The sequence below is a fragment of the Pongo pygmaeus genome, chromosome 6, assembly GCF_028885625.2.
Source record: "Pongo pygmaeus isolate AG05252 chromosome 6, NHGRI_mPonPyg2-v2.0_pri, whole genome shotgun sequence".
In the NCBI taxonomy this organism is placed as follows: domain Eukaryota; kingdom Metazoa; phylum Chordata; class Mammalia; order Primates; family Hominidae; genus Pongo; species Pongo pygmaeus.
In genome coordinates this window covers 103,573,357-103,599,902 of record NC_072379.2, presented here as the reverse complement: position 1 = coordinate 103,599,902, position 26,546 = coordinate 103,573,357, and the positions used below count along the sequence as shown (strand labels likewise).

The following is a 26,546-nucleotide window of genomic DNA, read 5'->3' as shown; positions in this document are numbered from 1 at the left end:
TCTTTTCAGCTGTTAACAAAAGATCCAAAACAGTGAACAGATTGTAACTGCTCTTTATCACTTGGTGAAAATTTCTTCCAAACGTTTTCACTAGCTTTTCACATAGTTAGTTTGACCCTCTGCCACATATTTGTGTGTTTTGTTTTTCTACTATGTAACCATTAAACTGTATGAATTGAGTTATTGCTTTGACATCATTTTATAGATGAAGAAACAGGTTTATGAAAGATGAGACTTGATTTAAGGGATCGGAGATACTAAAGAGTCAAGATTCAAATCCCAGTTTTCTGGGATTTTTTTCAGTGTATAATGCTGCCAGGATGGACATCAGCCATAACTTCATTAATTTTCTTTTAGTAATATGAATTAATTTTCATATAGGAATATGAAAATTAAGAGCTCTTCCCTTTTATTTCCATAAATCTCACTTGTGGATTTAATGCCACCCCAAATTAAATGTTAATTACTTTTTATTCAGGTCATTTTTTTTTTTATTATACTTTAAGTTCTAGGGTACATGTGCACAACGTGCAGGTTTGTTACATATGTATATATGTGCCATATATACATATAGTTTGCTGCACCCATTAACTCATCATTTACATTAGGTATTTCTCCTAATGCTGTCCCTCCCCCAGCTCCCCACCCCACAACAGGCCCTGGTGTGTGATGTTCCCCGCCCTGTGTCCAAGTGTTCTCATTGTTCAGTTCCCACCTATGAGTGAGAACATGCGGTGTTTGGTTTTCTGTCCTTGCAATAGTTTGCTCAGAATGGTGGTTTCCAGCTTCATCCATGTCCCTACAAGGGACATCCTTTTTTATGGCTGCATAGTATTCCACGGTGTATATGTGCCACATTTTCTTTTTTTTTTTTTTTTTTTTTTGGAGACGGAGTCTTGTTCTGTCGCCCAGGCTGGAGTGCAGTGGCGCAAACTCGGCTTGCTGCAGGCTCCACCTCCTGGGTTCATGCCATTCTCCTGCCTCAGCCTCCCAAGTAGCTGGGACTACAGGCACCTGCCACCATGCCTGGCTAATTTTTTTTTTTTTTTTTTTGCAGATAAGTAGGATTTTATTAAAATCAATGTCTTCAACAATACCAAAATTAAATATTAAGGCATCTTTTACTCCCATCCTGGTATATGCAAGAGAAATGTTTTAAGGAAGGGCCAGCATTTCTTACTAAAATACTTTCTAGTGTATTTGGCAGATTTGTTTTTATATTCTCCTGTTCCACGTATCACTCAAAGCACTCATGATCAAACATCTTGACCCAAATCAAGAGAAAAGTATAAATAGATATTAATTTATTAAAGGGAAGCAGTTCACCTTTCAAAAATTAAAAGAAACTAGAAAAAGTATCATGTATAAAGTTCAAATACCAGCATTTAAATTTCTCTGAAGCAATTTACGGTTCAGTAATTAAGCAAAAGAAGAGATGGAGACTTTAAGATAAGAAGCCTGTTAATATGGATTGCACTATGGAGTAACTGTTCAGTGAGTACTCGGCTCCACTGGGATGATAGTTTGAAAAGGGCTTCATACTCCTTTAAGAAGACAGCCCATCCACCAGGATAAGATCATATAAATTAACACTGATTCTTATTCCACATGCCTGTTCATTTACAAAGCTCAAGAGGCTTCATAAAGTATACTAAACTGTAACATTTTCACCTTTTATTAAGGCAAGTTTGTGAAAATAATTTAATACAACCGGATCTCTTCATGAACTTTCAACTTACAACCTTTTTAATGTAAGAAACATACAAAAATTGTTTTATAAAAAGCCACCTCAATACCAGAAAATAATAATGAAAGATTTTGAACCCAGTTTTACTTTTTAAAGAATGCTCTTTCCTTGTCTCAAATTCCAAGTGCTACTCATCATCCTTAGAGCCAGTTTTGCTTAAATGCTTCACAACATCAACCCATTTCCAGCCTCGAGGAAGTTCTCCTTTGTGATCTGTTTTGTCTGCCAGCTTACGCTTCTGGGCTTTTGAAAGTTGTTCTTTTTTGTCTTTTTTCTCACTTGATGGGGCTGTATTAGGAGTTTCAATTGAGATGATATTGCTTATCGATGTTGTGGAATTAATGGGATTGTGATTCTCCATGAACTGCTCTTTATTGTCTTTGGCATATTCAAACAATGTATAGGTCGTAGCGGTTCCAAGATTAGCTTCTACTGCTTCCTGTAGCTTGGCTAATATACTCTGCTTTACAGCTGATGATATGGTGTTGTTAAAAAAAAAGCATTCATAGATAGAATTGGAGGTGTTTGGGGATATGTTTCTGTCCAGGAAATCTCTATTAAGAAGGCTTTGGGATCACCATTTTCACCTATCCTATATTGAAAAGAAACTGGACTTAATTCCCGGAAACTTTCATCTCCTTCATAAATAGAGCATAATGCTTCTAGTTCCATCTCCTGGTCCTCGTTGGCACTCATCACGCCGGTTGCAGGGCGCCTCCTGAGTGGATGGCGTTCGCAACAACGAAGACAAAGCGAGGGCAGTGGCCCAGAGGCCCGGCGTCCCCCTTTGGTGCCTCGGTTGTGGGGGCGGCACAGTCTTGGCACTGGCAGATGCCAATCGTGTGTGCCCCTGGCCTCGGCAGCGCCCAGCCGCCAGCGGTGGGCTGTGGGCTCGGAGCCAGAGCCGCGGCTTTTTTTTTTTTTTTTTTTTTTTTTTTTTTTTTTTTGGGTATTTTTAGTAGAGACGGGATTTCACGTGTTAGCCAGGATGGTCTTGATCTCCTGACCTCGTGATCCGCCTGCCTCGGCCTCCCAAAGTGCTGGGATTACAGGCGTGAGCCACCGCGCCCAGCCATGTGGCACATTTTCTTAATCCAGTCTATCATTGATGGACATTTGGGTTGGTTCCAAGTCTTTGCTATTGTGAATAATGCTGCAGTAAACATACATGTGCATGTATCTATATAGTGGCATGATTTATAATCCTTTGGGTATATACCCAGTAATGGGATTGCTGGGTCAAATGGTATTTCTAGTTCTAGATCCTTGAGGAATCGCCACACTGTCTTCCACGATGGTTGAACTAGTTTGCAGTCCCACCAACAGTGTAAAAGTGTTCCTGTTTTCTCCACATCATCTCCAGCACCTGTTGTTTCTTGATATTTTAATGATCGCCATTCTAACTGGTGTGAGATGGTATCTCATTGTGGTTTTGATTTGCATTTCTCTGATGACTAGTGATGATGAGCATTTTTTCATGTGTCTGCTAGCTGCATAAATGTCTTCTTTTGAGAAGTGTCTGTTCATATCCCTTGCCCAGTTTTTGATGTGGTTGTTTGATTTTTTCTTGTAAATTTGTTTAAGGTCTTTGTAGATTCTGGATATTAGCCCTTTGTCAGATGGACAGATTGCAAAAATCTTCTCCTTCTGTAGGTTGTACTCAGGTCATTTTTAATTTTATACTGACATGAAGCTTAGATATGCATTAATTTCTATTAGTTGTATTTTGGCCTTGAAATTGGTTGCAGTACAAATGAAAATATTACAATACATTCCTCCTATGGCTATTCTTTTGTTTCCATAAGTCATGGCAGAAAATCAGTTTTGTTTTATAGTCACATTTGTGTTTGTGTTGAAATATTAGTATATCCCAGCCATGATGTCAGATGTATAACTATACAAGTCACACAAGTTTTCTATGTGCACATAGTGTTCTAAATATATATATATATATATATATATATATATATATATATATACACCTTTTTTTTTTTTTTTTTTTTGAAACGGCGTCTCGCTCTCTCTTGCCCAGTCTGGAGTGCGGTGGCGTGATCTTGGCTCACGGTAGCCTCTGCCTCCCGGGTTCAAGCAATTCTCCTGTCTCACCCTCCTGAGTAGCGGGGCCTACAGATGCACGCCACCATGCCCGGCCAATTATTGCTAATACTATATTTTAAAAATTAATTTGTACATTTGAATTAAGTTGAAGCATAACGAATTTCTGTTAAATATTTATTATATTTAATTTTTGATGGGCACTTCATATGCTTGTGACTGGAAGGAATGATTTTTATTTTGGAAATATTTTAGATCTATGTATTGTTTGTTTTGTGTTCTTTTTTGAGACGGAGTCTCTCTCTGTCACCCAGGCTAGAGTGCAGTGGCGTGATCTCGGCTCACTGCAACTTATGCCGCCTGGGTTCAAGTGATTCTTCTGCCTTAGCCTCCCAGGTAGGTGGGATTACAGGCACCCTCCACCACACCTGGCTAATTTTTATATTTTTTGGTAGAGATGGGATTTCACCATGTTAACCAGGCTGGTCTAGAGCTCCTGACCTCAGATGGTCTGCCTGCCATAGCCTCCCAAAGTGCTGAGATTACAGGTGTGAGCCACAGCACCAGGCCTTATCCCATTACATTCTAAAGATTGTGTCAAAATGAGTTATGCTTCTTGTGAGGTGATGGGACCATCATATCTCTCCAGTGTCTGTGATACAACAGACTAAAAGATGAATATATTTAATTTCTTAATGTTTCTTTTGCTAATTTTCCTTAGCTAGAAATATATGTGTTAGCTTTAGTGTGTTTTTAGGTTCAGATTATTTTTGATAGGCCTTAAAAAATGAGAAGATAAAGCATATCAGAAAGAAGCCTTAAGGTAGATTCTTTACTTAGAAGTATCAGGCTCTCCCACCTGACTCCACTCATAATAAAAAATGAAAACAAAAGTAGTGACGTAGCAAAGATTTTAACTTTCAAAGCTTGATAGAGCTTTGCAGGTTTAGGAAGATAACTTGCCAGTCTTCATATTGGGATGGTGAGACTGTGTGGCCCCACCTCCATCCAGGCCATGCAGAACACAGGACTGTAGAGAAACAGAAGCTCATTCTCAGTTCCAACAGGAGGAAGAGTGCCCACTGGGCAGCCAGTCCTGTTAGGGCAAGGAGCAGCCCTTCTGGAGACATGGCAGATCTTAACGTTTCAGTGGGTATGGATGGGGGAGGGTCTTCGGAGGCTGGTGGAAGGTAGAGGGCATTCATGGTGGTGAAAGTGGGATGTAGGAGAGGGTTTGGGTGATGATGGATAACTGGGTTCACTGTGTACTAACTGAGCTGAACAGAGTATGAGGCGTTGGCCTCCATTGTCTCCCTGGAAAGACTGCTGTCACAGGTTCTCTTGCTGGCATTGTGATGCAGGGCTGCGTGAAGTCCTTCTTACAGCGGGAGGTGGGCTCTGTTGGAGTGGGCCCTGTGCCTCTGCTGTCTCCTACTGCCAACGTGAGGCATCAGCTGAGGAGGGATGGGGATGAACTATTTTAGGCAGGGGGTTGCAGTATAATCTGAGCCATGCTATCCTATGGGGCCTTTTTATTTGATACTTTTGTTTGCTTTTCCTTTTTGTAAGAGGTATGGTCTTGCTGTGTTGCCCAGGCTGGCCTCAGACTCCTGGTCTCAAGCAGTCATCTTACAATTTAGCAGTTTCTTAGAGTCAGATACTATATGACCTACTCCTGGGTATTTACCTAAGTGAAACAGAAACTTAGGTTCAGAAAAAAAACCTATATGTAACTGCTTGTAGCAGCATTTTTTTTTTAACAGTTAAGAAAAATGTGGGCTTTTCAAATTTCCCTAATTGGTGAATGGATAAACAAACTCTGATACATCCATAACAATGGAATACTACTCATCAGTTAAAAAAAAAAAGAACTACTAATACATGCAGCAAGTGGATGCATCTTTAAAGACATTATGTTAAGTGAAAGAAGCTAGACTCAAAAGCATACAGACTCTGGGAAACACATCAGTAGTTGCCAAGAGGTAGAGGTGGGAGAGGAGTTGGCTGTAGTGTGGCAGTGGGGAATTTTTTGGGTGATGGAACTCTTCTATATTTTGATTGTGGTAGTGGTTACATAACTGTGTCAAAACTTACACAACTGAACATGAAAAAGATGAATATTACTGTATATAAAAATTACAGGCCAGGCGTGGTGGCTCACGCCTGTAATCCCAGCATTTTGGGAGGCTGAGGTGGGCGGATCACGAGGTCAGGAGTTCGAGACCAGCTTGGCCAACATGGTGAAACCCCGTCTCTACTAAAAATACAAAAATTAGCTGGGCATAGTGGCGCATGCCTGTAATTCCAGCTGCTTGGGAGACTGAGGCAGGAGAACTGCTTGAACCCAGGAGGTGGAGGTTGCAGTGAGCTGAGATGGTGCCACTGCACTCCAGCCTGGGTGACAGAGTAAGACTCCGTCTCAAAAAAAAAAAAAAAAAAAAAAAAAAATTACAGCTTAATTAAAAAGGAAAATAAAACAAAAGTAATTGATGTAACAAAGATTTTGTTAATTGTTAAAGCTTGATAGAGCTTTGTAGGTTTGGGGAAGAGAACTTGCCAGATTGTGATAATCTCTGAAGACGTTTTAGGTAATTGTAGCATGGACCTTCTGTATGTCTAAAATGGTAAACGGTGTGCCTTATCTTTTATAGGAGTGAACACCCAAGGAGGTGGGCTGTAGGATGTTGACACATCTGAGGGGCCAGATGGCCACCATATCAGGGAAAGCCAATGTGTTTTGAAAAATATACAAATGTTCAATAAGGTAACATTAAGTACAGTTTATAGTGAAAATGTGATAGCTGTATTCTACCTGTGTTTCCAGCACTTGTGATCACTGTGATTTATGGACCACAGATCTGTGTCTGTGTCACTTCATTCAGTGTATTTATTGAACACCATGTAAAACTAAAGGTCTTTGATTGGCAATTGGTTTGCTGTTTCTAACAGCTTGTTTTTACTTTATATTCCAAAAGTAATCGCAAAAAATGCAGTTTCTTTTGCACCAACCTAATAAAATTGGCCCATGTTTATTTCAGTTTGAGAATTTTATCATACCTGTGAGTTACTGTTATTGACAGTTCCCTAGAGTATTGCCCAGTAGGTGGGTGAGGGGAGTTCACTAAGTATTCTTAGTGTCTAGTTTGTAATTAGTTTATGAGACTTAAAACCCCACCACACATTATTCTGAACCTGCTGTAAATATTATGAGAGGCAGTATGTATAGTGGCCTCTGGAGCCGGAGTGCCTGGATTTGTTTTCCAGCTTTACCATTTGCTAGCTGTATGACCTTGGGCCAAGCTATTTAACCTCTCTGCTTTAGTTTTCTCTTCTGTAAAAGAGGGTTGATAATGACAATGTCTACTCCATGGAGGGTTTGTGTGGATTAAATGAGCTAATAAGTAGTAAGCTCGCACAACAGTACCTGGCACATAGTAAGCTCTGTATTAGTGTTTTTCTTCTGTGTCAGTTAATAGCCTCATAAGCCTTCCTCAAATATTTAAATACAGGAATGGCTATGATGCCATCTCTCCTTTGGCTTCCTGAAATCAGATTTCCTTAGTTCTTGTAAAGCCAGTGGACTTCCATCGTATTTTCTTTCCTCTCCTGTTTCACTGTAATTCCTCTAAGTTATACTTAATTATATATTTGAATTTTAGGAAATATGCTTGATGCATTTGGAATCTTTTTTCTAAAGACTTTTTTTTTTTTAATCATATACACTAACTGGAAATAATTTGTTACATTTTTTTCCTTTTGTGTTCAGAGGCTCAAAACTATTTCATTGCCTTAAGAAATATGAGTCAAAACTATTTATCTCCTAAGTTAGGAGCCTAGGAAGGCCAAGATTCGGAAAAGTTCGTAAATTAAGAGGACTGAATACTAGAAATCAAAAGAACATCCGCTTTCTTGCTTCTCTGTGTATGCTATTACTTTTGTAAAATTGTGTGTCTTTTATAGAAAAAAGTACTCTTAGCACAAAGCTCATTGTCTTTGTGAAGAGTATTTTGAAGATGCCTGTTGAAAAGCACTTGTGGAATAGTTTATGGAAACAGCTGTGAGATTGCACAAAGTATTCTTGTACTCTTCAGAGCCATTCTTTAGTAGGAAAAAATAAGGTCCATATTTTAAGCTTGATGATAGCAAGCCATTTATTAGCAACCCAATTTAACCCCACACTTTTCTCCTTATGGGGTTGAATTGGGTAGTATTCATTAGAAGTACTTCAAGAAACCATGAACTCATTTGCTAGCAGTGTTTATATCCTGTATACTGAGAATTTGAGGTGACTTTTGTAGCCATTCTTAATCCTCAGTATCTTTCATTGTGGAACCTGAACCCTGTGTGTCTAGTGTTATCCAAGAGAAATATGTGTGAGACACTAGTGTACTTTCAAATTGTAAAATGTATACCATATAAAACCATCTTAACCACATTTTTAAAGTGTGCAGTTCAGTTGCATTAAGTACATTCATATTGTTTTGTGACCGTGACCGCTGTTTTTAGAAATTTTTCATTTCAAACAGAAACTCTGTACCCATTAAACAGCAACTCCCCATTTTCCCTTCCTGGTCTCTGGTAACTACTGTTCTACTTTTTGTCAATGAAATTTGCTTATTCTCGCTACCAGATATAAGCAGAGTTAAACAATACTTTACTTAGAATAATGTTTTCAAGGTCCATCCGTCTTGTAGCATGTGTCATACTTCATTCCTTTTAGTGGCTGAATAATACTCCATTGTATGTGTATGTAATTTTATAATGCATTTAGTTTAACACATCCAAGATAGTGTTATTCATGTAATTAGTATGAAATATTAATTTACATAAAAATTATATAATATATAAATTTATATGAATTTATAACAAAACAAACATTAAAATATATTAAAACGATATATAAATATGTAAAGATAGATTAAATATTACATTTTAATAAAATATTTTCATTCAATTTTTTTTTTTTTTTTTGAGACAGAGTGTCGCTCTGTCACCCAGGCTGGGGCACAGTGGCGCAATTTGGCTCACCGAAACCTCTGCCTCCTGGGTTCAAACGATTCTCGTGCCTCAGCCTCCTGAGTAGCTGGGACTACTGGCGCATGCCACCACACCCGGCTGATTTTTTTTGTTTTTAGTAGAGACAGGGTTTTGCCATGTTGGCCAAGCTGGTCTTGAACTCCTGACCTCAGGTGATCCACCTGCCTCGGTTTCCCAAAGTGCTGGGATTAGAAGTGTGAGCCACCACGCCTGGCCTATTTTATATTTTTAAAAGAAAACTAATATTTGCCAAAAGACATATTATTAGAGAAGATTCTGGGCATCAGCCATAGAAAAACAGGATTAGAAAATGACTAAGGGTTGGGTGTGGTAGCTCACACTTATAATTCCAGCCCTTTGGGGAGGCCGAGGTGGGCAGATCGGTTGAGGTCAGGAGCTCGTGACCAGTCTGGCCAACATGGTGAAATCCTGTCTCTACTAAAAATACAAAAATTAGCCAGGCGTGGTGGCGCGCGTCTATAATCCCAGTTACTTGAGAGGCTGAGCAGGAGAATTGCTCGAACCTGGGAGGCGGAGGTTGCAGTGAGCTGAGATTGCGCCACAGCACTCTAGCCTGAACACAGAGACTCCATTTCAAAAAAAACAGAAACAAAAAAACAACAACAACAACAAAAAAGAAAGATACAGGCATAGCTTTCCCTTTGTTTCAAACCTCACAAGGGATGGTAGCCTTTAAAGGAACAAACAGTTACGGTGAATTTTTTTTCACCAAAACCTCTGATGAGACGGTTTAGGGAACTCGACAAAATTTTATTGGATTCGTACCTTGCTAAATACAGTGCTGGTAAATAATAGGTACCTAACATTTGAATACAAAATGTTGAATACTGAGTAGAGCTGCAAGAGAAATTTGCAGGGGGTGCTGTGAAACTGGATAAAAAAAACTTTTATCCAAACTGCGGAACTTCTTTTTCTCATTTCCATTCATTGAACTTCGGGGATTGGGCCTGATTATGCCAGGCATTCTCTTAACCCTTCTGGTTGTCAGGAACTAGGGGCACATGGGTACAGGTATGGACTAGAGATGCCCACTGGCAGCCCTTTGGGATTTGGCTATGTTGTATGTTGTATCACTCTGAGGGATTGGATTAGGTGTGCCCCCTGACCGCGGTGCAGGCATTTCACAGATAGTCCAGCATCCTTGTGGATGGTGTAGCCTGGCTGGAAAAGATAAACTGGGATAATGCTTTCCTTGCCTCAGGAATTTGAATTTCTAAGAGATTAGGTCAGTTCAATGGGGATAGCATTATAGATACTAAAAGCATTGACTTATAGTGAAAGACCTGGGGCCAAGTTCTGGGTCTGTTACTTACTTAGTTAGGTAACATTAGACATATCTTATCTTGTAGGGTTTCACCTCCTTTTCTTACCTCTAAAATGGCATGGTGGCTCACACCTATAATCCCATCCCTTTGGGAGGCCGAGGTGGGTAGATCACCTGAGGTCAGGAGTTCGAGACCAGCCTGGCCAACATGGTGAAAACCCGTCTCTACTAAAAATACAAAAATCAGCCGAGTGTGATGGCGGATTCCTGTAGTCCCAGCTACTCAGGAGACTGAGGTATGAAAATCACTAGAAAGCCGGGGCGGGGTTGGGGGTGGAGGGGGAAGGTTGCAAAGACTCTTTCTCCCACCCCCCCCACAAAAAAGGAAATGATATTTGTATCTACCTAATAGTGATTTTATGAGGATGAAGATATGTAACATCTTGCCAAATTCTAGGGTGGTGGTTGTCACCATAATACAAAGCAACAGTTAGTGTTGTCACCATCCTATAAAGGAGCCTGGCATACTTGGCATACATTTTTTTTTTTTTTTTTTTGAGACGGAGTTTCACTCTTATCGCCCAGGCTGGAATGCAGTGGTGCGATCACTACAACCTCCACCTCCCTGGTTCAAGCAGTTATCTTGCCTCAGCCTCTTGAGTAGCTGGGATTACAGGCATCCACCACCGCGCCTGGCCAATTTTTGTATTTTTAGTAGAGATGGGGTTTCGCCATGTTTGCCAAGCTGGTCTCGAACTCCTGACCTGAGGTGATCCGCGTCCCCCTCCCCTCCTTCCCCTTGGCTTCCCAAAGTGTTGGGATTACAGGCGTGAGCCACCACGCCTGGCCAAGCCTGGCATACTGTTATGTTCCACTTGGAAGCTACAGTTGTAGAGCTAATCACTTGGGAAAGAATCAAGGAGATGCTCAAACAGAAGCAGATGTACTGTGGCAATGGAACCCTCGAGAGAGAGCAGGAGTAGAACTGTCTTTATAAGAACCTGATGTAGAACTCATAAACATTCAAATGCCATAGATGGTTTAAGGAAAACTTTATGAACAGTGTGGGAAACTACCATTTATAGTTTTCTCAACAGGATCAAATCAGCCAATTAGAAGGGTACACAGATGGCAACATAAGGCAATAGTCTGTCTGTAAGGAATAAAACAGAAAAACAATAGCAAGCAAAAAGCACTGTCCCAATATGCCAATATGGCACCATTGGTGCAGAAGTAGCAGATCTTCAGGTGCGATTCAGAGGCTCTGAGAATATCTGAGTAGTGCCAATAAGGAAAAGCCTGGAGTTAGCCAAGAAACTTTATATTATGCTCAGTTTTTTTTTTTTTTTTTTTTTTTTTGACAGAGTCTCACTCTGTCGCCCAGGCTGTAGTGTAGTGGCACAGCTCACTGCAACTTCTGCCTCCCAGGTTTAAGTGATTCTCTTGCCTCAGCCTCCTGAGTAGCTGGGATTACAGGCATATGCCGCCACACCCAGCTAATTTTTGTATATTTTGTAGAGATGGGGTTTTGCCATGTTGGCCAGGCTGGTCTCGAACTCCTGACCTCAGATGATCGGCCCGCCTCGGCCTCCCAAAGTGCTGGGATTACAGGTGTGAGCCACCACACCCAGCCTAGTTTACTTTTTAACCAGACATGAATATTTCAATTTAGGATGGCTTAAATAAAGTTAAGATAGGTAACCTTTCAACTCATGAACATATGACTGTCAAGAATCACTGATTCCTTGAAGTGTTGGTAGCTGAGGCTCATCTGTATTTCAGAGAAGGAAATATGGAAGGGAACATGTGAGAGCAACGGAAAAACTAGGAGGTGACTAGGCCATCATTTTGGGATAAACAGCATTCCATTTTGCTTTGGCACATCTTTCAGTTACTCTTCTGGTTAAAATATATGAAAATTGTGAATTTTTAAATGTATTTAATACAGGAAATTGTAAGCATAAAGAATAATAAAATAGTCAATCCCTAACTTGAGAAATGGAATGCTACCACAAGTAGAGATATTTTTTCTTTATATTCCATGCTGTTAATTTTTCCTCTCGCTTTACTTTCTATATGTTTTTTATTTTCTCTGCCTTTATTTTATTTATTTGAGACCCCCTCCCCCCGAAAAAAAATCTCGTTCTGTTTCCCAGGCTGGAGTGCAGTGGTGCGATCTTGGCTCAGTGCAAACTCTGCCCCCTGGGTTCAAACAATTCTTGTGCCTCAGCTTACCGAGTAGCTGGGACTACAGGCATGTGCCACCATGCCCGGTTAATTTTTTGTGTTTTTAGTGGAGATGGGGTTTCACCATATTGGCTAGGCTGGTCTCAAACTCCTGAACTCAAGTGATCCACCTGCCTCGGCCTCACAAAGTGCTGGGATTACAGGTGTGAGCCACTGTGCCTGGCCTTCCCTCTATCTTTAAAGAAAGTAGTCTCATTCCAAATGTCAGACAGCGTTAGGCTTTAGAATAACGAAAAAGTTGGGTACTTTAGATGAGTGAAAATACATTGGCAAGTACAGGCATACCTCATTTTATTTCTGCCCTACTTAAAAGTGACATATCTTTGTATGGCCCAGAAAGTGCTCTGGGAACAGGCCCCTGCCATCATCTCTGGCTTCATTTCTTACCAGTACCGACTTAAGTCCTGCCAGCCACCAAAACCACTCAGATGGTGCACATGATGGGTTCTCTGTAGCTTTGGATGTGCCATTTTTCTGTTTAGAATGGTCCCAGTCCTCATTTCTTCATTTGGCAAAGTCATCCTATATTTCATAGCTGGTAGTATAGACGTGTGCCACCACATTTGGCTAAATTTTGTTGAGACAGAGTCTGCCTGTGTTACCCAAGCTGGTCTGGATCTCCTGGCCTCAAATGATCCTTCCACCTCAGCCTCCCAAAATGGTGGACTTACAGATGTGGCCCGACCTATACTTCATTTTGTTGCACTTTGCTAATATTATGGTTTTTGTTTTTGTTTGTTTTTTTGAGACAAGGTCTTGCTCTGTCGTCCACACCTGAGTGCAGTGGTGCAATCTCCGCTCACTGCAAACTCCGCCTCCTGGGCTCAAGTGATCCTCCTACCTCAGCCTCCTGGCTAGTAGCTGGGACCACAGGTGTGTGCCACCATGCCTGGCTAACTTTTTATATATATTTTTTGTTCGTTTGTTTTTGTAGAAACAGGCTTGCACCATGTTGTCCAGGCTGTTTTTTTTTTTTTTTTAATACAAATTGAAAGTTTGTGACAACTCTACATCTTGCAAATCTGTGCCATTTTTTTTTTCCCAAGAGCCTGTGTCTCTGTGTTAGTTTGGTAATTCTTGCAGTATTTCAGAAGTTTTCATTAGATATCTGTGATTATAGTGATCTGTGATGAGTGATCGTTGACGTTAATATGGTAATTGTTTTGGGGTTCTAAGAACTGTGCTCATATAAGACAGTGAGCTTAGTTGATACATGCTGTGTGTGTTCTGACTGCTCCACTGACCTGTTCTCTGTCTCTCTCCCTCCTCTTTGGCCTTCCTACTTCCTGAGACACAACAGTATTGAAATTAAGCTAATTCATAATCCTACAATGTTCTGTGAGTATTTAAGTGAAAGGAAGAGTTACACGTCTCACGTTTTAAATCAAAAGTAAGAAATGATTAAGCTTAGTGAGGAAGGCATGTCAAAAGCTGAGAAGGAGGAAAGCTAGACCTCTTATGACAAACAATTAGACAAGTATGAATGCAAAGGAAAAATTTTTGAAGGAAATTTAAAGTGTTACTTCAGTGAACACAAATGATAAGAAAGCAAAACACCCTTATTGCTGATATGGAGAAAGTCTGAATGTTGGGTCTGGATAGAATATCAACCAGTCCCAACATTGCCTTAACCCAAAACCTAATCCAGAGCAAGGCACTGACTCTCTTCAATTTTGTGAAGGCTGAGAAAGGTGAGGAAGGTGCAGAAGAAAAGTTTGAAGCTGGCTCAACCAAAGAGGTTGGCACACGAGGCTTAAGAAAGGAACCTGTCTTCATAACATAAAAGTACAAGGTGAAGCAGCCAGTGCTGATGTAGAAGCTTACAGCAAGTTACCTACCCAGAAGATCCTACAGCTGAGATCATTGATGAAGGTGGTGACAATAAACAACGGATTTTCTTAAAAAAAAAAAAAAAAAAAAAAAAAGGCCGGGCGCGGTGGCTCATGCCTGTAATCTCCGCACTTTGGGAGGCCGAGGCAGGCAGATCATGAGGTCAGGAGATCGAGACCATCCTGGCTAACATGGTGAAACCCCGTCTCTACTAAAAATACAAAAAATAAGCTGGGCATGGTGGCGGGCGCCTGTAGTCCCAGCTATTCGGGAGGCTGAGGCAGGAGAATGGCGTGAACCCGGGAGGTGGAGCTTGCAGTGAGCAGAGATCGTGCCACTGCACTCTAGCCTGGGCTACAGAGACTCCGTCTCAAAAAAAATGTGTTTGCTGGGCATGTGGCTAACGCCTATAATCCCGGCACTTTGGTAGGCCAAGGTGGGCAGATTACTTGAGCCTAGAAGTTTGAGACCAGCATGGGCAACAAAGTGAGACCTCGTCTCTTAAAAAAAGTTATATGTATCTGTGTATTTTAGTTCTTAGTGTGAATAATTTATATTTTTATGATCACTTTAATGATAGATACAGGTCTTGCTATATTACTCAGACTGGCCTTGAATTCCTGGGCTCAAGAGATCCTCCTGCCACAGCTTCCCAGAGTGCTGTCGCACACTTAATAGTCTATGGTATGTAAACAGAGCTTTTATATGCACTGGGAAACCAAAAAATTTGTGTGACTTTCTTTATTGAGGTGGTCTGGAATTGAACCTGTGATATCCTGGAGGTATGTCTTTATATTTAAGTATACACTGAGAGTGATTTTGTTATTACATAATGATGTGACTGGAAGGAAGTTATTTTTTATTTTTATTTATTTATTTTTTTGAGACAGAGTCTTGTTCTGTCGCCCAGGCTGGAGTGCAGTGGCGCCATCTCGGCTCAATGCAAGCTCCACCTCCTGGGTTCACGCCATTCTCCTGCCTCAGCCTCCCAAGTAGCTGGGACTACAGTCGCCTGCCACCACGCCTGGCTAATTTTTTTTTTTTTGTACTTTTTAAGTAGAGACGGGGTTTCACCATGTTAGCCAAGACGGTCTCGATCTCCTGACCTTGTGATCTGCCTGCCTCGGCTTCCCAAAGTGCTGGGATTACAGGCGTGAGCCTCCGCACCTGGCTGGAAGTTATTTTTTAAAAAAAGGAAAACTAGAATTTCTGAAAGCTCTGTTATTGAGAGATTTTATACTTACCTCTTTATTGTGGTAGCCCTTTTGTGGTACGCAGCTTCCTAAGTCAGTGTCTAGACATTTGGCTCCAGCTTCTTTAGCACGTGTCTTCCTCCTCTGCATGGTCCAGGAGAAGAGCATCTGGGAGGATGGCTCTACTTACAGACTTGGAGTTTTTATCCTACATTTTTATCATGTGATTCTCTGTTTCTAACAGCAGTATCTTCTGTAAGCATACTCCACCCATTTCGCAGTAGAAACTTGTTATTTTTTGGGCTGCTTAATATGTTTTTATATATTTTTGTTGTTGTTTATTTGAGATGGAGTCTTGCACTTTGCACTGTCGCTCGGGCTGGAGTGCAATGGCGCAGTCTTGGCTCACTGCAGCCTCCGCCGCCCGGGTTCAAGTGATTCTCCTGGCTCAGCCTCCCAAGTAGCTGAGATTACGGGTGCCCGCCACCACGCCCGGCTAATGTTTCATATTTTTTGTAGAGACAGGGTTCGCTATGTTGGCCAGGCTGATCTCAAACTCCTGATTTCGTGATCCACCCGCCCTAACTCCCAAAGTGCTGGGATTACAGGCGTGAGCCACCACGCCTGGCCTTGTTTGTTTGTTTGTTTATTTATTTATTTTAAGTTCAGTGATTTATTTTAGCAATTTTGTTATGTTGTAAGATCCTGCTATGGGTGGAAATAGAAGGGACAGACTGAATTTCAGTTTTCAACGCTAGTCTCTTTAGAATGCCAGTTGTACAACTTCCATAAGACTTCCTTTTTAAATGATAGAACAGTGTGAAAAGAATGTAGTTGTTCTTTTTTTCCTTTAATATAGCACTCTCAGAATCCCAACAGAGCATTGCTTTGACCTTGATTAAAGTGTGAATTTTATTTAAAAGTGAAAATTGGCATTTTGGAGGCTATTTATAATGGTGTGATGGCAGTGTTTTTGTGTAGTGCCCATTTGAAAGCCATATTACCACAAAAGGCATGTGTTTTAAATGGGGCATCCTTTGGTAAGACAAGATTATTTAAAATATACATTTTAGTTACACAAATAATATCTGTAAAAAATTAAAGTGCAAATAAAGTTAGATCTTCCTGCCTATGTTTCCTCTTTCTACACCCCATCCCCAGAATAAGGAATATCATTTTATAGTTATTTTTAATTTTTATTTTTTGAGATTGAGTCTCACTGTGCCATCCAGGCTGGAGTGCAGTGGTGTGATCTCAGCTCACCACAACCTCCACCTCTTGGGTTCAAGCGATTCTCCTACCTCAGCCTCCCAAATAGCTGGGATTGCAGGCGTGTGCCACCACACCTGGCAAATTTTTATATTTTTAATAGAGACGGGGTTTTGTCATTTGGCCAAGCTGGTCTTGAACTCCTGACCTCAAGTGATCTGTCCTCCTCAGCCTCCCAAAGTGCGGGGATTACAGGCGTGAGCCACTGCACTCAGCCATTTTCTAGTTATTTAAGAATATATCCTTCAACTTTATTTTACATGTATATACACATATATATGTGCCTGTGAAATATCTGTAACAATGATAGTGTATTCTGGGTATTCTGCAAGCTACTTTGTGAGAGTTATGTTTTAGATATCTTTATCAGTACATGTGGATCTTCCGCATCCTTTTCAAATGCTGTATATTATGAATGTACCATAGTTCATCTGACAGTTGCACGGCTATTCATTACTTGCTGTTGCACACAGCAACGTGACAAACATCTTTGTGTGATTCTCCTAGGCCATATGTAAATGTCTTTCTAGGTAGATTTGGGAGAGGAATTGCTGGAGTATACATAGCCAGCATTCTTCATATTTAAATCAATAAGTAGAATAGTGTTTGGCATGATTGACTAATTAATTGTTTTTGAAATGAATTATGCATTTGCAATATTGTCATTTTAATTAGATAGGGAGTGCCAGTGTAAGTAAAACCAGTGATCTCAATACTGGCTGTGCATCAGAATTGCTTATGGAACTTTTTAGGTGTTACCACCCCCAGAGAGTGATTTCGTTGGTCTGTAAATCAGTACAGCTGTCCTTTAGCATGAAGAGTAAAATTAAATACAGAGGATGCATTCTGAGACTGACTTAGAATGCCCAAATTACCCAGCGTTTAACTTAAATGTAGTTTACCTCATAAACTACAGTCAAATATAGCAAAAAATTTTGATCTTCTTTATGGACAGTTAATATGTTAATGACTTTTACCCTCCAAACACTTAGCACAGTAAATCTAATAATTGTTTTAAGATTAACAGAGAGGACAAAAGAAATTATTTGTAGAGGGATGGAGCAGCAAGATTATAAACTTGAAGTCTGAATACGACTGGATTTGTAGGATTGCATCATAGCTTTTACAAATATTGTGAATGTAAAGGAATGTCATTGAAAAATTTGAGGACATTTGAAAGTGGAGATGCATAGAACATAGTGGCTTAGAACCCAAACCCTATGTACAGACTGTCTGGGTACAGATTTTCGCTCTACCACAGTGGCTCTGTGATCTTTGACAAATTGCTTAGCCTTTTTGTACCTCAGTTTTCCTATAAAATGAAGATAATGCGATAGTATTTATCTTACAGGGATATGGGAGTATCAACAGAATTATTATATGTAAAGCAAATAGATGCATGTCTGATACATTGTAACTGGTGTAAAATGCTTGTTGTTTCCGTTTCTACTTTGTATCAGGCAGTTCTTGCATTGCTATAATGGAATACCTGAGGCTGGGTAATTTTTAGGGAAAAGAGGTTTAATTGGCTCACGGTTCTGCAGGCTTTACAAGCATGGGTCCAGCATCTGTTTCTGGTGAGGCCACAGGAACCTTACAATCATGGTGAAGGCAAAGGGAGAGCAGGTTGTCAGATGGGTTGCGTGGCAAGAGCTGGACCAAGAGAGAGCGGAAGGAGGTGCCGGATACTTTCAAACAATCAGATCTCATGTGAACTCACTTGTCACCAAGGGAACAATGCTAAGCCATTCATGTGGGATCCATCCCAGTCCCTGTGATCCAAACACCTCCCACCAGGCCCCACCTCCAAAACTGGGGATTACATTTCAGCAGGAGATTTGAAGGGGACAGATATCTACACCACATATCATTTATTTGAAATACAATTATTATTCTGATATTTTAATGTCAAGCACCGTTGCATGCTTAAAATACTGTTTCTTTTTTCTTTTCCTTTTCTTTTTTTGGAGACGGGGTCTCACTCTGTTGCCTAGTTTGGAGTGCAGTGGTACGATGTTGGCTTGCTGTAACCTCTGCCTTCCAGCTCACGCAATCCTCCCACCTCAGCCTCCCGAGTAGCTGGGATTATAGGCGTGCATCACCACACCCAGCTAATTTTTGATTTTTTTGTAGAGATAGGGTTTTGCTATGTTGCCCAGGCTGGTCTGGAACTCCTGGGCTCAAGCAGTCCTCCTGCCTCGGGCTCCCAAAGTGCTGGGATTACAGGCTGGAGCCACAGCGCCTGGCCAAAATACTGTTTCAGTGTGATTGGAAACCAGCAACTCAGTACATGGCCAAAGCTGATAAAAATGAAGAACTTGGATCCTGGAATATTGACTCAGGGTAACTTTATTATAACAAAGCTAAGACTCTTGTATGTCCTTGCTGTGTTTAAGACCCTGTATGTTGATTCTTGCTTATTAAATTGAAGAACGAGTTTAGGTTTTTGGTTGGTGCATATGTGGGAAACCTCACAAACAGCAAGACAGGAATAAAGTAGACCTAGCCCATTTGGCTAAAGTGTTTGTGGTACTTCATAATATTGTATAAAGCACCAAAGTCTTGAAAGTAGATTTTACTATTGCTTGCTGCTGTGAAAGATATTTTTATAGAAATAAGGGACAACTGATGCTTGAGGTGAGAATTTTAGGATTTACAAATGAGAGAAGTGATAATTGGCAAAGCTCCTGAGGGGTACTGTGTGGGAGTACAGACACAAAATGAATTGTGGTGAATTGACAAGCCTTATAAATAGCTCCATGAAGTTTAATATTTTTCCCCCAGCATGATATAAGATTTTTAAATTTTGCTTTTAAATCTCAATCACCTGTTGAATCTTTAATTTTGACTTTATAGTTGGTTATGTTTCTGCCCTACTTAAAAGTAGGATTTCTTTGTATGGCACAGAAGGTGCTCTGGGAGCAGCTCTGCCATTATCTCTGGCTTCATTTCTTACCAATACCTACTTAAGTCCTGCCAGCCACCAAAACCACTAAGATGGCATACATGAGAGGTTCTCTGTAGCTTTGCATGTGCCATTTTTTTCTGTTCGGAGTGGATCCAGTCTTCATTTCTTCACTTGGCAAAATCATTCTGACCTTTATAACCAAGCCCAAATGACCTTGATGACTACTCCCTTTCCCTGGTCAGACTGATAACTTCCTCCTTTCATGCTCTGCAGCACAGCTGTGGATTTAGGCTTTGGTGTTAGACCGCCCCGGTTTCTTATCCTGGCTTAGTTACATACTAGCTCTGCAGTTTTTCTTTAAAAACAACAACAACAACAACAACAACAAAAAAAAGTCCAAATAACTTGTCAGCATTGTAATCATTTTTTGTTTGTTTGTTTGTTTTGAGACAGGGTCCCTGTCTCCCAGCCTGTCTCCCAGGCTGGAGTGCAGTGGCACCATCACGGCTCACTACAGCCTTGACTTCCTGGGCTCAGCCTCCACTTCAGCCTCTTGAGTAGCTGGGACCACAGGCGTACACCACCACTCCTGGCTAGTTTTTTTTGTATTTTTTGTAGAAAAAGTGTCTCACCATGTTACCTAGGCTGGTCTCGAACTCCTGGGCTCAAACGACCTGCCTGCCTCGATTTTAATCATTTTAAAGTATACAATTAGCTTTTAGCATATTCACAATATTTTGAAACTACCACTATTACATAATTCTAGAACATTTTCAGCACCGCAAAGAGAACCTCTTTGTGTTAGCAAACACTCCTCATTCCCACCCTGCCCTACCCGCAATCACTAATCTACTTTCTGTGTTGATGGATTTCTCTATTCTGGACAATTTACACACATGAAATCATATAATATTATGTGCCTGGCTTCTTTCACTTAGCATAATGTTTTCAACATTCAGCCATACGGTAGCATGTATTAGTACTCTTTCTTTTATGTATGTATATACCACATTTTATTTAACATTCCTCAATTGATGGACATATGAGTTCCCACTTTTTATTACGAGTAATGCTGCTATGAACATTTGTGTACAAGTTTTTGTGTGAAGAGTAAGAATATATGTTTTATTTCCCTTGGGTATATACCTAGGAGGAGAATTGTTGGGTCATATGGTAACTCTGTAACTCTTGTAAGAATTGCCAGAGTGTTTCCAAAGCTGCACCATTTAACTTTCCCACCAGCCATGGCTGAAGTCTCGAAATTCTGTCTCCTCACCAATAATAGGTATTATCTGTCTTTTTGATTATAGCCCTCTTGGTTGTGAAGTGGTATTTCACTGTTACTTTGATTTTGCATTTCGAATGTGATGACAAATGATGTGGAGCATCTTTTTGTGTGCTTATTAGCTACTTGTTTTTCTTCTTTTGGTACATGTATATTTAAATCCCTTGCCCACTTTATCATTGGGTGGTTGGGTTTTTAAATTGTTTGATTATAAGAGTTCTTTGTATATTCTGGATGCTAGTTTTTTTATCAGTTACATGATTTACAAATATTTTCTCCCATCTTGTGGGTTTTCTTTTTACTTTCTTGATAATGCATTTTATTTTATTTTATAATTTAATGTATTTTATTTTTTGAGACAGAGTCTCACTCTGTTGCCCAGGCTGGAATGCAGTGGCACAGTCTCGGCTCACTGCAACCTCCACTTCCCGGGTTCAAGTGATTCTCATGCCTCAGCCTCCCGAGTAGCTGGGATTACAGATGTTTACCACTACACTTGGCTAATTTTTGTATTTTTAGTAGAGATGGGGTTTTGCCATGTTGGGCAGGCTGGTCTTGAACTCCTGGCCTCAAGTGATCTGCCCACCTTGGCCTCCCAAAGCACGGAGATTACAGGTATGAGCCTCTGCCCCTGGCCCTTTGATAATGTCTTTAAATGCACAAATGTTTTTAATTTTTATGATGTTAAGTTTATCTATTTTATTCCTTGTGCTTTTCATGTCATACCTAAGAAACTGTAGCCTCTTCCAAGGTCATGAAGATTTAAATCTATGTCTTCTTCTAAGAGTTTAATAGTTTTAGCCTCTATATTTAGCTGTTTGATCCATTTTGAGCTGATTTTTGTATATATGGTGTGAAGGGGAACTCTGGCTTCATTCTCCTGCATGTGAATATCCAGTTGTCTATCACCATTTGTTGAAGAGAGTATTATTTTCCCATTAGATGGTCTTGGCACCTTGTTGAAAAATCACTTGATTGTAATGTGAGGGTTTATTTCTGGACTTTCAGTTATCTTTCATCGATTTAAATGTCCACCCTTAGGCCTCTTTCCTCACACTTTTCATTCCTATAGCCTTTGAAGCCAAAACTGACTACGAAGTGTGAGTCCTCCAACTTTTTCTTTTTTCAAGATTGTTTTGGCTATTCATTGTACCTTGCATTTCTACATGAATTTGACAATCAGCTTGTTTGTGTCTGCAAAAAAGGCAGTTGGAATTTTTATCGGGGGATCATGTTGTATTTGTGGATTGATTTGGGGAATATTGTCATCTTAACAATGTTAAATCTTCCCATCCATGAACATAGGATATCTTTCTATTTATTCAGGTCTTTGATTTCTTTCAACAGTGTTCTATAGTTTTCAGTGTATAAGCCTTGTACTTCCTTGGTTAAATTTATTTGTAAATATTTTATTCTTTTTGCTACTTTTGTAAGTGAAACTGTTTAGCTTTGGGATCTTTTTTTTTTTTTTTTCTTTAGCAACAGGGTCTCAGTGTGTTGCTGAGGCTGGAGTGCAGTGACTATCCACAGGTGTGATGATAGTGCACTATATCCTCAAACTTCAAGGCTCAAGTGATCCTCCTGCCTCAGTCTCCACGTAGCTAGGACTGCAGGCATGTGCCACTGCAACTGGTGGGTAGCGCTGGAGTCTTGAGCAAATTTAACTTTTAGTTTCTATGCATGTTAAATGGAAATTATTAGGTTGGTGCAAATGTAATTGCAGTTTTTGCAGTTGAAAGTTATGAGGCCAGGCGTGGTTGCTCATGCTTGTAATCCCAGCACTTTGGGTGGCCGAGGTGGATAGATCACCTGAAGTCAGGAGTTTGAGACCAGCCCGGCTAACATGGTGAAACCCGTCTCTACTAAAAATACAAAAGTTAGCTGGGTGTGATGGCCAGCGCCTGTAATCCCAGTTACTTGGGAGGCTGAGGCAGGAGAATCACTTGAACCTGGGAGGCGGAGGTTGCAGTGAGCTGAGATCACGCTACTGCACTCCAGCCTGGGTGACCCAGAGAGACTCCTGTCTCAGAAAAAGGGGGGAAAATGACAAACAACAAATACAACAACAACAACAAAAACAAAAAAAAAGAAAAGAAAAGAAGGAAGAAATGGGTTGAAAGTTAATGTGAATTGAGAGTTAGGGGCGCTAATTCTTATGCCTTATAAACAAGCTTTTTTTTTAATTTTTTTAATATTTTTAAAACGGAGTCTTGCTCTGTTGCCCAGGCTGGAGTGCAGTGGCGCGATCTCGGCTCACTGCAAACTCTGCCTCCCGGGTTCACGCCATTCTCCTGCCTCAGCCTCCTGAGTAGCTGGGACTACAGGCGCTCGCCACCACGCCCAGCTAATTTTTTGTATTTTTAGTAGAGACGGGGTTTCACCGTGTTAGCCTGGATGGTCTTGATCTCCTGACTTCGTGATCCACCCACCTCGGCCTCCCAAAGTGCTGGGATTACAGGGGTGAGCCACCGTGCCCGGCCCTTTTTTTTTTTTTTTTTTTTTTATGACTTGTTTTCTTACACATGTAAATAGCCTCCCACAATAATTTTACCACCTCTTAACATAATGAAGTTTCTTTTTGAGATGATTGAGTGGGTGTTGGCTTACCAAAGAAGTTAGAAATCAGGCATTCATTGCCTTGGTGAATTCACAGTTGTTTGTATGCAAAAATTGCCAATAATAATAAAATAAATAGTAACATCTTAATTTTTGACTTTTTTTTTTTTTTTTTTTTTTTAAAGACAGAGTCTCGCTCTGTCACCCAGGATGGCATGCAGTGGTGTGATCTCAGTCTTCGCTCTCACTGCAACCTCTGCCTCCCAGGTTCAAGTGATTCTTGTGCCTCAGCCTCCCGAGTAGCTGGGATTACAGGTGTGCACCACCACGCCCGGCTAATTTTTTGTATTTTTAGTAGAGACGGGGTTTCACCGTGTTAGCCTGGATGGTCTTGATCTCCTGACCTTGTGATCCACCCGCCTCGGTCTCCCAAAGTGCTGGGATTACAGGGGTGAGCCACCGTGCCCGGCCCTTTTTTTTTTTTTTATGACTTGTTTTCTTACACATGTAAATAGCCTCCCACAATAATATTACCACCTCTTAACATAATGAAGTTTCTTTTTGAGATGATTGAGTGGGTGTTGGCTTACCAAAGAAGTTAGAAATCAGGCATTCATTGCCTTGGTGAATTCACAGTTGTTTGTATGCAAAAATTGCCAATAATAATAAAATAAATAGTAACATCTTAATTTTTGACTTTTTTTTTTTTTTTTTTTTTTAAAGACAGAGTCTCGCTCTGTCACCCAGGATGGCATGCAGTGGTGTGATCTCAGTCTTCGCTCTCACTGCAACCTCTGCCTCCCAGGTTCAAGTGATTCTTGTGCCTCAGCCTCCCGAGTAGCTGGGATTACAGGTGTGCACCACCACACCCGGCTAATTTTTGTATTTTTAGTAGAGATGGAGTTTCACCATATTAGCCAGGCTGGTTTCGAACTCCTGACCTCAAGCAATCTGCCCACTTCAGCCTCTCAAAGTGCTGGGGTACAGGCGTGAGCCACTGCGCTCCGCTTAATTTTTGACTTTGTACATCCCAATATCAGTGAACCAAGTAGTTTCAGTTGTCTGTTAATATCTGGTATGAAAAAACTGTCTCAAGATTATAAAAATACTTATTTTTTATGAATATTACTCTATGATATAGTTTGTAAAATTTATGTATTGTATCAGTAAAATAAATGATATTCATATATTAAGAATAATGCAGGAAAAGCTTTAAAACTTGGCCTCCTACTGGACACAGCATTGGGTGTCACCTTGAGTTTGGTAACAGCTCACAGTTATCTAAGAACTTGTGTTACTTCTTCTGTCTAGTTGACAGAGTCAGTGTAAAAGAGGCTTTGTTCTGTTGAGGGCGGGATTAACCATTAATGATAGTTTGTCGTAGTGAGAAACCTTTAGATTTCAGAGATTGGTTTCACCACATTTCATTGCTAACAGCGGAGTAATTGTGAGGCTAATAAAATTAGAAATTTATTTAATACATTGTTGTATTTAGTTCTCAAATTTTATACCAAAACACTGGTAAAAACAGTTCTGGTGAACTGTGAAGTTTTAGTGTATCCATGCCGCCTTTAGGCTGGGTGGTCTGAGGTTCCTCCATGTCTTCTTGCTTTTTGGCTTTTGTTCACACCCTCCTGGGGGTAGGGGGAATAGGGATCCCACTTTTGGAGAGAATGACTCACTTTTCTTGCCAGAACTTAGAAATCAGCAGCAAACCCCTTTGCTTTTGAACTAGTATTTCTCTTGGGTTATAAATTTTACTCGGAATAATAATTTTAAAAGTGACAGAAAAACATTTTTTCTCAAACAGAGTTTCTCATAAGTGGTAGCAGCAGCTACCTTGGAAGTTCTAAATCAGAAACCTAACCAGCCTGAGACTACCTCCTTTTCCTTCTTCATTCTCTTCTGCCTGCGCCAACACCGCTCCCCACCCCGCCCGCCCTCTGGCACCCCCACTGTAAAGTATGGAGCGAACATGACATAGTCTGTGGGCACTGTGTTCAGGAGCACAAATGATCTTGCTTTGGAATTGCAGCAGGGGAAAGCTGGTACTGGCAAAGGCTACGTTTAAGGAAGGGGGTGGAACTGGGACTTCATCTTGAAAAATGAAATCACAATCTGAAAGTAAGCCTATTTTATTTAAAAATCTTAAATTGTAATAGAAAATATGTACTTATTTTTAGAATGAACAAAGATTATACCAAGTGTTGATTGTTTTTGGTGTACATTTCCATACTAAGTTGTATAATAACATGATTGGACATCTTTTAGGTTATAATGCAGCCATAATGAAGAGCATTTTTACAAATTGTTTTTTTTTCTTCTTTTTCTCTCTCCTTTCCTGCGCCTTCCCCTTTCTCCTTTCCCCTTCTGCCTTCTGCCTTCTGCCTTCCCCCTTTCCCTTTCCCCCTTTCCCCTTTCCCCTTTCCTCTTTCCTCTTTCCTTTCTTCTTTTTCTTTCCTTCTTCATGGAGTCTGGCTCTGTCGCCCAGGCTGGAATACAGTGGTACAGTCTCAGCTCACTACAACCTCTGCTTCCCGGGTCCAAATGATTCTCCTGCCTCAGCTTCCCAAGTAGCTCTACAGGCACTACGGGCACATGCCACCACTCCCGGCTATTTTTTTTTTTTGTATTTTTATTAGAGATGGGGTTTCACCGTGTTGGCCAGGCTGGTCTCGAACTCCCGACCTCAGGTGATCCACCAGCCTTGGCCTCCCAAAGTGCTGGGATTACAGTTGTGAGCCACTGCGCCCAGCCTCATTTTTGCAAATTGTTTAAGGGCTTTGTTATGTATTCTCTTTCAGCCTCTAATAATCAAATAATTATCTTTTTTTTTGAGACAGAGTCTCGCTGTGTCGCCCAGGCTGGAGTGCAGTGGCGTGATCTCAGCTCACTGCAACCTCTGCCTCCGGGTTCAAGCTATTCTCCTGCCTCAGCCTCCTGAGTAGCTGGGATTATAGGCATGCTCCACCACACCTGGTTAATTTTTGTATTTTTAATAGAGACGGGGTTTCACCTTGTTGGCCAGGCTGGTTTCGAATTCCTGATCTCAAGTGATATGCCTGCCTCAGCCTCCCAAAGTGCTGGGATTACAGGCATGAGCCCCACTGCGCCTGGCCTCAAATAATTATTCT

The 26,546-nt window shown here is 40.7% G+C and overlaps 1 protein-coding gene and 1 pseudogene across 17 annotated transcripts in view; one reads left to right on the top strand and one right to left on the bottom strand.

Annotated features, from left to right (window-relative positions):
* The window catches only part of SRPK2 (SRSF protein kinase 2), a 292,635-nt gene that overhangs the window by 97,244 nt on the left and 168,845 nt on the right, over positions 1-26,546 (top strand). The window lies entirely within an intron of this gene.
* Positions 1,777-2,464, bottom strand: LOC129040580 (RWD domain-containing protein 4-like; annotated as a pseudogene).